Below are 12094 nucleotides of genomic sequence, written 5' to 3'. Positions count from 1 at the left end.
TTTATCTAAGTGCTTTATCTCAAAATCAAACAACCGACTCGTGATTTGCTTATCAACTGACCAGAACTTCTTGACCCAGTAAACGTAGAACAGGAGATCGCCGTTAAAGTATCAATGAGTAGGGTAATAAATAGGAATGTTAAGGACGGTGGAAAGATATTTCCGCTTAGCAAGAGCTACAAAAAAAAAAAAAAAAAAAAAAAACAGATAACAGATTACCTGAGCAGCCACACATTCATATCCAGGACTGAAAATTTTTAGTACAAATGGACAAAATGAGTATTGTATAATACGCTTTAGGCAGGTATGTGCCGAGCAAAGTTAGAGGGATGTGAAAGACCCACTGTGGTTCGACAGCCGTGTTGGAGAGTTGCTACGGAAGCAAAGAGAGTATCACTGTAGACTTAAATGCAGCTGAAGTCTCACAGACAAACAACAAAGCCAAAATTAGCATAAGGGTACATAGTGAAGCGTTCAACGAAATCGAAAGGAAAAATCTATCTACCGAGTTGACAGTGAATCCTAAGGAGTTTCGATCTTATATTAAATCAGTAAACAGATCGAAGCCATCTGTCCAGACACCATAACAGCATCGAAACGGAAGATGGCACAGGGAATGCCGAAAGACTGAACCCCATTTTCCAAGATATTACTGTGGTACCTCCTCTAACTCGTCGCACGAATGTCAGAACAGCAGATATCGAAAAGAAGCGACCACGTAGCAGAAAATCTACTGAAACTCCTCAACAGAATAAAGGAAACTGCACCTGATGGGATACCAATGCTACTCTATACACAGTACGCTACAGAACTTGCTCCTCTTGTAGTAGCAATGTACCGTAGATCGGTGAAGGAATGAAGCATTCCTAGTGATTGGAGAAAGGCTCAGGTCATTCCCGATTCCGAGAACGATCGCTGAACAGACGCACAGCACTACAGGCCTACATTGTTGACTTCACTATGTGTTCCTGGAGAACGAAAACATCCTCTGCGGGAATTAAAACGGATTCCGCAGATAACCATCGTGTGAGACCTACCTCGTTCTGTTCGTCTACGAGTCGCAGAAGGCAGTAGATACCGGCGTCCAGGTTGATGCTGTCTTTCTTGACTTCCAGAAAGTGTTCGATACAGTTCCGCACTGCTGTCTGATGAACAAAATACGTACGAAGTATCAGACCAACTGCATGATTAGATTGAAGAGTTTCTCGCAAAAAGAGCAAAGCATGTAATTCGTAACGGAGAGAGATGGTCAGATGTAGTGGCAGCTTCAGGCTTACCCCCAAGGAAATGTTAGACGACTATTATTTTTCCGCTGCAGTCGTGGACTGTGCGGCTGGTCCCGGCGGAGGTTCGAGTCCTCCCTCGGGCATGGGTGTGTGTGTTTGTCCTTAGGATAATTTAGGTTAAGCAGTGTGTAAGCTTAGGGACTGGTGACATTAGCAGTTGGGTCCCATAAGATTTCACACACATTTGAACATTTTTATTATTTTTCACAACATACATAAATGGCGTAGTCAATAACGTCGGAAGCTCGATGAGGATTTCCGTGGATAATGCTGTTGTAGGCAGAGAAGTCCAACAGTAAAGAGATCATTGACGCTTGGTGCAGGGTTTGGCAGTTGACTCTCAGCGTAAACGTATGTAAAGTATTGCACATAAATAGGCAGAAAGACCCATTAGTGAGCCCCGGTTACCGAGCGGTTCTAGGCACTCAGACCGGAACCGCGCGACTGCTACGGTTGCAGGTTCGAATCCTGCCTCGGGCATGGATGTGTGTGATGTCCTTAGGTTAGTTAGGTTTCAGTAGTTCTAAGTTCTAGGGGACTGATGACCTCAGAAGTTAAGTCCCATAGTGCTCAGAGCCATTTGAACCCAGACCCATTACTGCATGATTGCACGATTGCAGAACAGTCACTGGAAGCAGTTAAATCCGTTAAATACACCCTAACAGAAAAAACCGACGCACCACGAATAAATTATCCATCTACATCTACATCTACATCCATACTCCGCAAGCCACCTGACGGTGTGTGGCGGAGGGTACCTTGAGTACCTCTATCGGTTCTCCCTTCTGTTCCAGTCTCGTATTGTTCGTGGAAAGAAGGATTGTCGGTATGCTTCTGTGTGGGCTCTAATCTCTATGATTTTATCCTCAAGGTCTCTTCGCGAGATATACGTAGGAGGGAGCAATATACTGCTGGACTCTTAGGTGAAGGTATGTTGTCGAAACTTTAACAAAAGCCCGTACCGAGCTACTGAGCGTCTCTCCTGCAGAGTCTTCCACTGAAGTTTATCTATCATCTCCGTAACGCTTTCGCGATCACTAAATGATCCTGTAACGAAGCGCGCTGCTCTCCGTTGGATCTTCTCTATCTCTTCTATCAACCCTATCTGGTACGGATCCCACACTGCTGAGCAGTATTCAAGCAGTGGGCGAACAAGCGTACTGTAACCTACTTCCTTTGTTTTCGGATTGCATTTCCTTAGGATTCTTCCAATGAATCTCAGTCTGGCATCTGCTTTACCGACGATCAACTTTATATGATCATTCCATTTTAAATCACTCCTAATGCGTACTCCCAGATAATTTATGGAATTAACTGCTTCCAGTTGCTGACCTGCTATTTTGTAGCTAAATGATAAGGGATCTATCTTTCCATGCATTCGCAGCACATTACACTTGTCTACATTGAGATTCAATTGCTATTCCCTGCACCATGCGTCAATTCGCTGCAGATCCTCCTGCATTTCAGTACAATTTTCCATTGTTACAACCTCTCGATACACCACAGCATAATCTGCAAAAAGCCTCAGTGAACTTACGATGTCATCCACCAGGTCATTTATGTATATTGTGAATGGCAACGGTCCTATGACACTCCCCTGTGGCACACCTGAAATCACTCTTACTTCGGAGAACTTCTCTCCATTGAGAATGACATGCTGCGTTCTGTTATCTAGGAACTCCTCAATCCAATCACACAATAGGTCTGATAGTCCATATGCTCTTACTTTGTTCATTAAACGACTGTGGGGAACTGTATCGATCGCCTTGCGGAAGTCAAGAAACACGGCATCTACCTGTGAACCCGTGTCTATGGCCCTCTGAGTCTCGTGGACGAATAGCGCGAGCTGGGTTTCACACGACCGTCTTTTTCGAAACCCATGCTGATTCCTACAGAGTAGATTTCTAGTCTCCAGAAAAGTCATTGTACTCGAACATAATACGTGTTCCAAAATTCTACAACTGATCGACGTTAGAGATATAGGCCTATAGTTCTGCACATCTGTTCGACGTCCCTTCTTGAAAACGGGGATAACCTGTGTCCTTTTCCAATCCTTTGGAACGCTACGCTCTTCTAGAGACCTACGGTACACCGCTGCAAGAAGGGGGTAAGTTCCTTCGCGTACTCTGTGTAAAATCGAACTGGTATCCCATCAGCTCCAGCGGCCTTTCCTCTTTTGAGCGATTTTAATTGTTTCTCTATCCCTCTGTCGTCTATTTCGATATCTACCATTTTGTCATCTGTGCGACAATCTAGAGAAGGAACTACAGTGCAGTCTTCCTCTGTGAAACAGCTTTGGAAAAAGACATTTAGTATTTCGGCCTTTAGTCTGTCATCCTCTGTTTCAGTACCATTTTGGTCACAGAGTGTCTGGACATTTTGTTTTGATCCACCTACCGCTTTGACATAAGACCAAAATTTCTTAGGATTTTCTGCCAAGTCAGTACATAGAACTTTACTTTCGAATTCATTGAACGCCTCTCGTATAGCCCTCCTCACACTACATTTCGCTTCGCGTAGTTTTTGTTTGTCTGCAAAGCTTTGGCTATGTTTATGTTTGCTGTGAAGTTACCTTTGCTTCCGCAGCAGTATTCTAACTCGGTTGTTGTACCACGGTGGCTCTTTTCCACCTCTTACGATCTTGCTTGGCACATACTCATCTAACGCATATTGTACGATGGTTTTGAACTTTGTCCACTGATCCTCAACACTATCTGTACTTGAGACAAAACTTTTGTGTTGAGCCCTCAGGTACTCTGTAATCTGCTTTTTGTCACTTTTGCTAAACAGAAAAATCTTCCTACCTTTTTTAATATTTCTATTTACGGCTGAAATCATCGATGCCGTAACCGCTTTATGATCGCTGATTCCCTGTTCTGCGTTAACTGTTTCAAATAGTTCGGGTCTGTTTGTCACCAGAAGGTCTAATATGTTATCGCCACGAGTCGGTTCTCTGTTTAACTGCTCAAGGTAGTTTTCAGATAAAGCACTTAAAAAAATTTCACTGGATTCTTTGTCCCTGCCACCCGTTATGAACGTTTGAGTCTCCCAGTCTATATCCGGCAAATTAAAATCTCCACACAGAACTATAACATGGTGGGGAAATCTACTCGAAATATTTTCCAAATTATCCTTCAGGTGCTCAGCCACAACAGCTGCTGAGCCAGGGGGCCTATAGGGACATCCAATTACCATGTCTGAGCCTGCTTTAACCGTGACCTTCACCCAAATCATTTCACATTTCGGATCTCCGTCAATTTCCTTCGATACTATTGCACTTCTTATCGCTATAAACACGCCTCCCCCTTCACTGTCCAGCCTGTTTCTGTGGTATACATTCCAATCTGAGTTTAGGATTTCATTACTGTTTACGTCTGGTTTCAGCCAACTTTCTGTCCCTAGTACTATATGGGCGTTGTGACAGTTTATTAATGAGAGCAGTTCTGGGACCTTTCTATAGACGCTCCTGCAGTTTACTATTAGCACATTAATATTGTTATTCCCTGTTGCATTTTGCCTACTCCTACCTTGCCGCGTCTCAGGAGGCGTCTTGTCGGGCCTAGGGAGGGAATTCTCTAAACTAAAAAACCCCCATGTGCACTCCACACGTATTCCGCTACCCTTGTTGCCGCTTCCCGCGTGTAGCGCACGCCTGACCTATTCAGGGGGACCCTACATTTCTCCACCCGATAGCGGAGGTCGAGAAATTTGCACCCCAGATCTCTGCAGAATCGTCTGAGTCTCTGGTTTAAGCCTTCCACTCGGCTCCAAACCAGAGGACCGCGATCGGTTTTGGGAACGATACTACAAATAGTTAGCTCTGATTCCACCCCGCGAGCGAGGCTTTCCGCCTTCACCAATTCCGCCAACCGCCTGTACGAACTGAGGATGACCTCTGAACCCAGATGGCAGGAGTCATTGGTGCCAACATGAGCAACAATTTGCAGTCGGGTGCACCCAGTGCTCTCTATCGCCGCCGGTAGGGCCTCCTCCACATCTCGGATGAGACCCCCTGGCAAGCAGACAGAGTGAACACTGGCCTTCTTCCCCGACCTTTCCGCTATTTCCCTAAGGGGCTCCATCACCCGCCTAACGTTGGAGCTCCCAATAACTAATAAACCCCTCCCCCCGTGTGCCTGCTCGGACCTTGCTGAAGGAGCAGCCACATGTCCACTCACAGGCAGAGCGGGCGATGTCACACGGCCAGCCTCCACATTTACCCTCCGCCTCGTGCGCCGCGAACGCCGCTGAACCCGCCACTCCCCTTGGGGAGAGGGTGGCCCAACCGCGCCCGGTACCCGCGAAAATGTCTCGACAGCAGGGACAGTGGGTGAAGCATGTAACACCTGGGGTGTACCATGCGACGCACCAGACTCCCCACTGCCGCTACACTCCGAGGCAGCGGCCTGAAGACGGCTGACCGCGGCCATCAACACGTTCAGCTGTTCGCGAACAGTGGCCAGCTCCTCCTGCGTCCGTACACAGCAGTCACACATCCTATCCATCCTAAGGGATCAATTTACTGAAGAGAGTTAATCAACTTTTAACTAGACTGCTAATTCACTAAAGGCGGCTGATTATTGATTAAACTGTGATTGCTAGCCACTTCTTGTAGAAAATAGCACTACCTGTCTCTGGACTGTATTGAAAACAAACACTAGCACTACTGGCACTATGGTTGACTAAAGGGACTCTCTCTGACTGTATTCAAAACAAACACGAAATCTATGTAACACTATTAATAGCACTCGACAATTAAAGCTTCCTAAAAGCAAAAACACATGGAAGAAGAAGTGACAAGTAAGAAAAATACAGTTTATACTTAAATTAAGGTAGCTCGCTGCACAGTAGACGTAAGCAGACGGCGGTTAGGACGACACTCCAAATGGTAAATGGGATGGAAATCGCTAGATGTGATGAACATGTACAGACAAACGAAGGATTACAATTTTTAAAAAACTGAATTATTCATTCAAGGTAAAGAGGTTCACAAACTGAGCAAGTCAATAATGCGTTGGTCCACGTCTGTCCCTTATGTAAGCAGTTATACGGATTGGCATTGATTGATAGAGTTGTTGGATGTCCTCCTGGGGGTTGTGTCAAATTCTCTCTAAATGGCGGGTTAGATCGTCAAAATCGCGAGCTGGTTGGAGGGTCCTGCCCATAATGTTCCAAACGTTCACAACTGCGGAGAGATTCGGCGACCTTATTGGCCATGGCAGTGTTTGGCAAACATGAAGACAAGCAGAAGAAACTCTCGCCGTGTGCGGGCGGATATTACACTATTGGCCATTAAAATTGCTACACCACGAAGATGTGCTACAGACGCGAAATTTAACCGACAGGAAGAAGATGCTGTGATATGCAAATGATTAGCTTTTCAGAGCACTCACACAAGGGTGGCGCCGGTGCCGACACCTACAACGTGCTGACATGAGGAAACTTTCCAACCGATTTCTCATACACAAACAGCAGCTGACAGGCGTTGCAGGGTGAAACGTTGTTGTGATGCCTCGTGTAAGGAGGAGAAATGAGTACCGTCACGTTTCCGACTGTGATAAAGGTCGGGTTGAAGCCTATCGCCATTGCGGTTTATCATATTGCGACATCGCTGCTCGCGTTGGTCGAGATCCAATGACTGTTAGCAGAATATGGAATCGGTGCGTTCAGGAGGGTAATACGGAACGCCGTGCTGGATCCCAACGGCCTCGTATCACTAGCAGTCGAGATGACATGCATCTTATCCGCATGGCTGTAACGGATCGTGCAGCCACGTCTCGATCCCTGAATCAACAGATGGGGACGTTTGCAAGACAACAATCATCTGCACGAACAGTTCGACGACGTTTGCAGCAGCATGGACTATCAGCTCGTAGACCATGCCTGCGGTTCCCCTTGACGCTGCATCACAGACAGGAGCGCCCGCGATGGTGTACTCAATGACGAACCTGGGTTCACGAATGGCAAAACGTCATTTTTTCGGATGAATCCAGGTTCCGTTTACAGCATCATGATGGTCACATCCGTGTTTGGCGACATAGCGGTGAACGCACATTGGAAGCGTGTATTCGTCATCGCTATACTGGCTTATCACCCGGCGTGATGGTATGGGGTGCCATTGGTTACACGTCTCGGTCACCTGTTGTTCACATTGACGGCACTTTGAACAGTGGACGTTACATTTCAGATGTGTTACGACTCCTGGCTCTACCCTTCATTCGATCCCTGCGAAACCCGAAACCCTACATTTCAGCAGGATAATGCACGACCGCATGTTGCAGGTCCTGTACGGGCCTTTCTGGATACAGAAAATGTTCGACTGCTGCCCTGGCCACCACATTCTCCAGATCTCTCACCAACTGAAAACGTCTGGCCAATGGTGGCCGATTAACTGGCTCGTCACGATACGCCAGTCACTACTCTTGATCAACTGTGGTATCGTGTTGAAGCTGCATGGGCAGCTGTACCTGTACACGCCATCCAAGCTCTGTTTGACTCAATGCCCAGGCGTATCAAGGCCGTTAATACGGCCAGAGTTGGTTGTTCTGGGTACTGATTTCTCAGGAGCTATACATCCAAATTGCGTGAAAATGTAATCACATGTCAGTTCTAGTATAATATATTTGTCCAATGAATACCCGTTTATCATCTGGATTTCTTCTTCGTGTAGCAATTTTAATGGGCAGTAGTGTATCTTGCTGAAATGAAAGCCCAGGATTGCTTGCTGTAAAGGACAACAAAGCGGGGCGGAGAGTATCGTCGACGTAGACAAAACAAAAGAGGTCCTACTATGAAATGAAATGGTACACCACACCGTGACTCCTGGCCGTCGTGCCGTAAGGCGAGCGGCTGCCAGGTTGGTTCAAATGGCTCTGAGTACTATGGGACTTAACTTCTGAGGTCATCAGTCCCCCAGAACTTAGAACTACTTAAACCTAACTAATCTAAGAACACCACATACATCCATGCCAGAGGCAGGTTTCGAACCTGTGACCGAGCCAGGTTGGTATGCGACTGCTGTCTTGGGCGTCTCCAGAATCGTCTTCATTGGTCATCGGGGCTCATTTCGAAGCGGGACTCATCACTGAAGACAATTCTACTTCAATCAATGAGATTCCAGGCCGAAGACACGTCTGGAGACGGCCCGGACAGCGGCGGGGTACCAACCTGACTGTCGCCCGTCATACTGCCTGACAGCCAGGTACGATGGTCTGGCGTGACATTTCGTTTCACAGCAAGACCCGTGTAGTTGACATCGGCGGCACCCTCACAGAACAGCGGTCAGTTGACGATATTCTATGCACCGTTTTCTTGCTCTTCATGGCAAGCCAACCTGGCTTTACATTTCAGCAAGATAATGCCTGCCTGCACAAGGCGATAGTTTCTACTGCTTGTCTTCGTGTCTGCCAAACCCAGTGCCAGGGTTGGACCAGCGAGTTATTGACTTACTCATCCAATGTCTCTGAAATTTTAATCATTTGTTTGTCTATACATATACAGCTCAAATAACTATTTCTTAACTTCCACATCATTCGGATGATTCCTTCGTAGTGCGTCTTTTTATTTTTTATCTTAGAGTGTATCTACGAGTGTGCGTACGGAGCTATTTAAAGCAGAACGACCGCATGAAACTAATCGCAGGTAACACAGATGCCAGAATGAGATTCACTGGAAGAATCCTAAGAAATGTAGGTCAGGCACAAACGAGGTAGCTCACAAAACCCTCGACCAATACTTGAAAATTCCTCGTCGGTCTGGGATCTCTACCACATAGGATTGAAAGAGGGAGCAGATAAGATCTCAAGAAGAGCACCGTGTTTCGTTACAGGTTCATTTAGTAAGCACGAAAGCACCAGGGAGATGCTCTTTCAACTTCAGCTACAGAGGCCTGTAGAGAGATGTTGTGGATTACGTTGTGGTTTACTGGTAAAAAGCCGGCCGAAGTGGCCGTGCGGTTAAAGGCGCTGCAGTCTGGAACCGCAAGACCGCTACGGTCGCAGGTTCGAATCCTGCCTCGGGCATGGATGTTTGTTATGTCCTTAGGTTAGTTAGGTTTAACTAGTTCTAAGTTCTAGGGGACTAATGACCTCAGCAGTTGAGTCCCATAGTGCTCAGAGCCATTTTACTGGTAAAAATTCCGAGAGTGTACTCTCCTTCAAGAGTCGGCCGATATATTGCTTCCGCCTACCTACTACGAAGGCAAAAAAAAGTGAAGGTAAAATGAGAGAGATTCGACTCACATGCGACGTAAACCAGCTGGAACATGAAAGGGGAGAGCGAGGGCTGTGCGGCTGATCCCGGCGGAGGTTCGAGTCCTCCCTCAGGCATGGTCGTGTGTGTTTGTCCTTAGGATAATTTAGGTTAAGTAGTGTGTAAGCTTCGGGATTTATGACTTTAGCAGTTAAGTCCCATAAGATTTCACACACATTTTATTTATTTTTTTTTTTTAAGCGAGTGTGTGTGTGTGTGTGTGGGGGGGGGGGGGGGGGTGACAGTGGTACACAAAATACCCTCTTCCACACATCGTAAGGTGATTTGTAGTATATAGATCTAGATATATGTGCTTTTTGATTAACACATGTGTGCTTTCGATTGCACGATAGCGTCTAGAAACACGAGGCCTATTCGGGAAGTATGGAACGATCAGTCGCGAATTGAAAACCACTGTAGAAAACAGTGTCTCCCGCCAAGTAGGGGTACCTGACGAGAGATTTCGCCTGATTTCAAGCAACCCCACATAACGTAACTATAATGCAGTTCCTTCTTCATGACAGTTGTCGCCCCACACTACAAGGGAAATGACGCTCCTGCGGCGTTTACGATGGTAAGTGTTTGATGACCCACGATACCGATTGGTTTTACTCTCTCTTCAAATGAACAGCCAGCTTTGAAGACAACATTTTGGCACAGACAACCAGCTGCAGTCCAGCGTAGAAAATTGTCGGAAAGCACAGGAGGCTGCCCTCTATGATAGGGTATTAGAAAGTTGGTACAACACTACGACAGATGTCCAAGTCGTAGCGGCGACTATGTAAACGAGATAGAAGGTTTGGTAAATAAAACAGTTTTAATTTTGATTGCGTTTGCATTTCGCCACCGATCGTTCCTTACTTTCCGAATAGCCCTCGTATATAACGTTCTTGCCATTTGGTCTTGGCTATTTCAGGAGCAATCGTAGTTGCAGGAAATTCAGTCCAATCTTTTATTGAGGTCGCTACTTCCCAAAAGGCTTTTAATACCGTACTCTGAGAAACACTAATATTTCTGCAACGCGACACTGAAAACTATGGTCTCCTGTTGTAAGAAGATCCTCATCTGCTATTCCACTTTTAGAGCTGCACCTCATGATTCTGTTGTTGAAATAATCATTAAGCCATTTTAAATTTACTCTCTTGAGTCTGTGCGCAAATTAGAATTCCATAGGCCCTACATATTTCATAACACTCTCCCGTGCTGAGACGCGAACTGATGTGGCTTGAAAGGATGTGCGAGCTGCGTCTCATTTGTACGAGTCGCTGTATACTAGCTACTCAGCAACTGGCCTTTCAGTCTTCATGTGCATGAAGTAGTCTACTTACAAATTATCGAATTGGATTTTAGATCATGACAGCTTCCAAAAATACTGATTATACTGCAGCTGTAGTTGACAGAGCTTTAACTATCAAATTACCATTGTTGGTCATTTGCGAAATTATTCTCATTTCTTCACTGAAACTTTCGTCAGGAGATTCGGTGACATTGAGCGACACGGAAAGCTAATAACGAACAGTTACCCCGATATTTATCTTTCGTGCCTGCGAAGCACCACAAATATGAGGGAATATTCTGTCTATTGGAAAATAACCTTGAAAACCACACAAAGAGACACGTTCTGTACAATAAGGCACAGAGTCGAACAAGGGTCCATAGAGAGAAATTATTTAATATCATGCTCCATGGTGAGATCGGTTAGCCACTGAGGAAACGCTGTCACACATCGATGCTCACTATTTACGAGCACCTAAGTCGAACTATAAACACTTACAAGACCGTGACGGTGAGTGCGAGCTGACAATTTCGCGATGGCGCGACAACAGAGGTCAGATTGTGAAGGTCAAAAATCAAAACAGTCCCTTGAGACCGGTGTTCGCAGACCTTCCTCCAACAAGCAAAAAAATAATATTCTGAAATCATTATTACTTCAAATTCTTCGTGCAACGACGAAGCGCGATGTACTTTGCTGCAATAGTAGCCTATTAGAATTTCTGGGCGCCAGCTGTATCCACATACTACTGGAACAGTTGCACGTATTTGGTGCAATCTGGTTCTTTCCTTAGCTTTGGTTATCATACCTTTATTGCTAGTCAATAAGCGTTAAAATCGCTTCCAAAATGATAACATGCACATAACATTAACATAGCGTTACTGTGACAACTGGTATACATCACTTATTTGCATATCTTTCGTTGGCACTGGTCAAGCAAAATGCAGCAACGAGCCCTGCTGTCTAATCTAAACAAATTGGAAAATAGAATTCGAAAGCGCTGCTAATCGCATTTACTAAAACTTTCTAAACTGTCCGTTACGTTATCTACACGGCATAACATGCGCAGAGAAAAAGAGAACCAACCTGTCGGAGCTGCACAGCTTTAGCGGCGCCAGGTTCTATTAAATAAGAGCAATCAGAATGAAAATAAAAATTCTTCAGTAGCGACAGCACTCCAGACGACCCGCCCTCTGTCGCAAGGACGCAACAAGGTCGCTAGCAGACGACGCACCGAACAACGCGACGGGGGGAGAGCTTGACCCGGCAAACACAGCACAAGGAG

At 45.8% G+C, this 12094-nt stretch overlaps 1 protein-coding gene across 1 annotated transcript in view; it reads right to left on the bottom strand.

Moving 5' to 3' along the window:
- Window positions 1-11991, bottom strand: part of LOC126251420 (glycogen-binding subunit 76A) — a 486662-nt gene extending 474671 nt beyond the window's left edge. The window contains exon 1 of the mRNA XM_049951835.1: window positions 11896-11991. The gene's annotated coding sequence lies outside the window, so the exon portion shown is untranslated. The remainder of the gene's footprint in view (window positions 1-11895) is intronic.
- Window positions 11992-12094: the final 103 nt, after the last annotated feature.

Source organism: Schistocerca nitens, chromosome 4 (genome assembly GCF_023898315.1).
Source record: "Schistocerca nitens isolate TAMUIC-IGC-003100 chromosome 4, iqSchNite1.1, whole genome shotgun sequence".
NCBI lineage: Eukaryota > Metazoa > Arthropoda > Insecta > Orthoptera > Acrididae > Schistocerca > Schistocerca nitens.
This window is presented reverse-complemented; position numbering and strand designations above follow the sequence as displayed.